The sequence below is a fragment of the Bos taurus genome, chromosome 12 (genome assembly GCF_002263795.3).
Source record: "Bos taurus isolate L1 Dominette 01449 registration number 42190680 breed Hereford chromosome 12, ARS-UCD2.0, whole genome shotgun sequence".
Taxonomy (NCBI): domain Eukaryota; kingdom Metazoa; phylum Chordata; class Mammalia; order Artiodactyla; family Bovidae; genus Bos; species Bos taurus.
This window is the reverse complement of record NC_037339.1, coordinates 81,924,149-81,927,494: the sequence shown is the minus strand read 5'-3', so window position 1 is coordinate 81,927,494 and position 3,346 is coordinate 81,924,149. Positions and strand designations below refer to the sequence as shown.

The 3,346-nt window shown below is 44.9% G+C and overlaps 1 non-coding gene across 1 annotated transcript; it reads right to left on the bottom strand.

Annotated features, from left to right (window-relative positions):
- Positions 1–2,531: 2,531 nt before the first annotated feature.
- On the bottom strand, positions 2,532–2,604 carry TRNAS-GGA (transfer RNA serine (anticodon GGA)). Its single transcript has one exon. It is a non-coding gene; the product is annotated as a tRNA-Ser (tRNA).
- Positions 2,605–3,346: the final 742 nt, after the last annotated feature.

Here is a 3,346-nt window from a genome sequence, read left to right as displayed (position 1 = left end):
TTCATTCCCTGTGGGCAGAAACTCCAAGACTAGAAGAACAGAACAATTAAGGAAGGAGACTGGTTTCTTCCCAGACCACATATTTCTTATTCCCAAACTCAGGAGACCTCCCTGACCACACATGGGTGGAAAAGACTCCTTGGATGCCAAAGGGGAGTCACGTCAAGCGCTTTTCCCTACTCAGATGCCTTTTCGAGTAAAATTCATCTTGGCTAAGAAATGCATCTGCACACCTGGAAAGATACTGAGATATACCAAATATGGACTGTGAACCAGGTGAATCAAAATGGCCAAAGGAAACCTGGAAGAAATACCCCATAAAAGTAATTGGAACTGCCATGGGGGTGCAGCTGTCTCGCCCTGAGTCTGCCCGTGTGTCTGTCCACACGTGCTGTACTCTCTTTCCTTTTAATAAATACTATACTTGTTTCCCTACTTTCTGTCTTTGTGAGAATTCTTTCCTGCAAAGCCGAAGGGCCAGGGCCCTTGTCACTGACCGCTGGTCTAGTGGCTAAGGTCTGGGGTGCTAGGACCAAGCCCAGTCTCTGGTTGGGAACCCAAGCCAAGCTCCAAACCATTGCAGGCTGAGGCCACCCGAGATCACCATCATTTCAAAGACGGAAGCAACTGTTTTTCATGGTCCCAAAGTGTAAAAGTGAAAGTGTTAGTCACTCAGTTGTGTCCAACTCTTTGCCACCCCTTGGACTGTAGCCCGCCAGGCTCCTCTGTCCATGGGATTCTCCAGGGAAGAACACTGGAGTGGGTAGCCATTCCCTTCTCCAGGGGATCTTCCTAAACTAAGGGACAAATCCATATTTCCTGCATTGCAGGCAGATTCTCTACCAGCTGAGCCTCCAAGGTCCCAAAGAGAGAGACTATAGGTATATATACCCAGCCCATTTGTCAAATGTTATTTTTTGATTATTTGTTCTTCAGTTCAGTTCAGTCGCTCAGTTGTGTCCGACTCTTTGCAACCCCATGAACTGCAGCAGGCCAGGCCTCCCTGTCTATCACCAACTCCCGGAGTTCACCCAAACTCATGTCCATCAAGTTGGTGATGCCATCCAGCCATCTCATCCTCTGTCATCCCCTTTTCCTCCTACCCCCAATCCCTCCCAGCATCAGAGTCTTTTCCAATGAGTCAACTCTTCACATCAGGTGGCCAAAGTATTGGAGTTTCAGCTTTAGCATCAGTCCTTCCAAAGAACACCCAGGACTAATCTCCTTTAGAATGGAGTGGTTGAATCTCCTTGCAGTCCAAGGGACTCTCAAGAGTCTTCTTCAACATCACAGTTCAAAAGCATCAATTCTTCAGCACTCAGCTTTCTTCACAGTCCAACTCTCACATCCATATGTGACCACTGGAAAAACCATAGCCTTGACTAGATGGACCTTTGTTGGCAAAGTAATGTCTCTGCTTTTTAATATGCTATCTAGGTTGGTCATAACTTTCCTTCCAAGGAGCGAGTGTCTTTTAATTTCATGGCTGCAATCACCATCCACAGTGACTTTGGAGCCCCCCAAATTTGTTCTTAGAGATCCTTAATTTATTGACCCCAGATACATACAGGTTTTAGTGCTTCTATCTGACCCAAGGAGGTTTTTCAGAGAAATTGAACTCATAGGAGAGAAGAACCAAGCTAAACAGTACTCATGTTCTGAGAAGCTCTTCCACTGCACCTTCTCAGACATTTTCCCTTTGACAGAAAAGGAAAAAAAAGATGCTATTCTGTTTCTGTCATTCTTCAGTATATTGTGTGAGACATGGCCCATTCATTCTTTTTAAAAAATTTTTTATTGAAATATAGTTGATTTACAGAGGCTTCCCTGATGGATCAGATGGCAAAGAAACTGCCTGCAATGCAGGAGACCCAGGTTATATCCCCAAGTCAGGAAGATCCCCCAGAGAAGGGAATGGCAACCCACTCCAGTACTCTTGCCTGGAGAATTCCATGGACAGAGGAGCCTGGCAGACTACATTCCATGGGGTCACAAAGAAACAGACATGAGTGAGCCACTAACATAGTTGATTTACACTATTTCAGGTCTACAGCAGAGTGATTCAGTTCCATACACACACACGTGAAAGTGAAAGTCGCTCAGCTGTGTTTGGTCTTTGCAACCCCAAGGACAATACAGTCCATGGAACTCTCCAGGCCAGAATACTGGAGTAGGTCTTCCCAACCCAGGGGATCTTCCCAACCCAGGGACTGAACCTAGATCTCCCATGTTGCAGACAGATTCTTTAGCAGCTGAGCCACAAGGGTAGCCATATATATATATATAGATAGATACGTATATTCTTTTTCAGATTCTTCTCCCTTATAAGTGATTACATGGTATTGAATATAGTTCTTCGTGCTATACAGTAGGTCCTTGCTGTTTATCTACTGAAGTGAAGTGAAGTGAAGTCACTCAATTGTGTCCAACTCTTTGTGACCCCATGGACTGTAGCCTACCAGGCTCCTCCCTCCATGGGATTCTCCAGGCAAGAGTACTGGAGTGGGTTGCCATTTCCTTCTTCAGGGGATCTTCCTGACCCAGGGGTTGAACCTGGGTCTCCTGCATTCCAGGCAGACGCTTTAACCTCTGAGCCACCAGGGAAACCCATTTATCTATTATATATATATATATATATATATATATATATATATATATATAATAGTGGATATCCTTAACCCCAAACTCATAATTTATCCACCTCCCTCTTCCACTTTGCTAATCACTAGTTTGTTTTCTATGTCTGTGAGTCTATTTCTGTTCTGAAAATAGCCTCATTTGTCTCCATTTTTAGATTCCACACAGAAGTAACACCATACGTCTGTCTCTCGCTTCTGTGACGGTTTGCTTCACTAATCTCCAGGTCCATGCATGTTGGTGCAAATGGCGTTATTTCATTCTTTTTCATGGGATTTACTCATCTTCTAATCAGGTACTAACTGAGCACTTATTTTGTGCCAGATGTTTTGCTAGTGCTCAGAACCCAAAGAAAGATAATACATTCACCCTGAAAGAGCTTACTGTACATGTATGTGTGCTGTTGCCGCTAAGTCTCTTCAGTCATGTCCGACTCTGTGAGACCCTACGCATAGCAGCCCACCAGGCTCCTCTGTCCAAGGGATTCTCTAGGCAAGAATCCTGGAGTGGGGTGCCATGTCCTTCTCTGTATATGTGCTAATAAGCTTCATATTTGTGCACTATTATGCAGACTTTTAGGGGCTTCCCAGGTGGCACAGTGGTAAAGAATCTGCCTGCCAATGCAGGAGATGCAGGTTTGATCCCTGGGTCAGGAAGATCCCTTGGAGGAGGAAATGGCAACCCACTCCAGTATTCTTGCTTAGAGAAT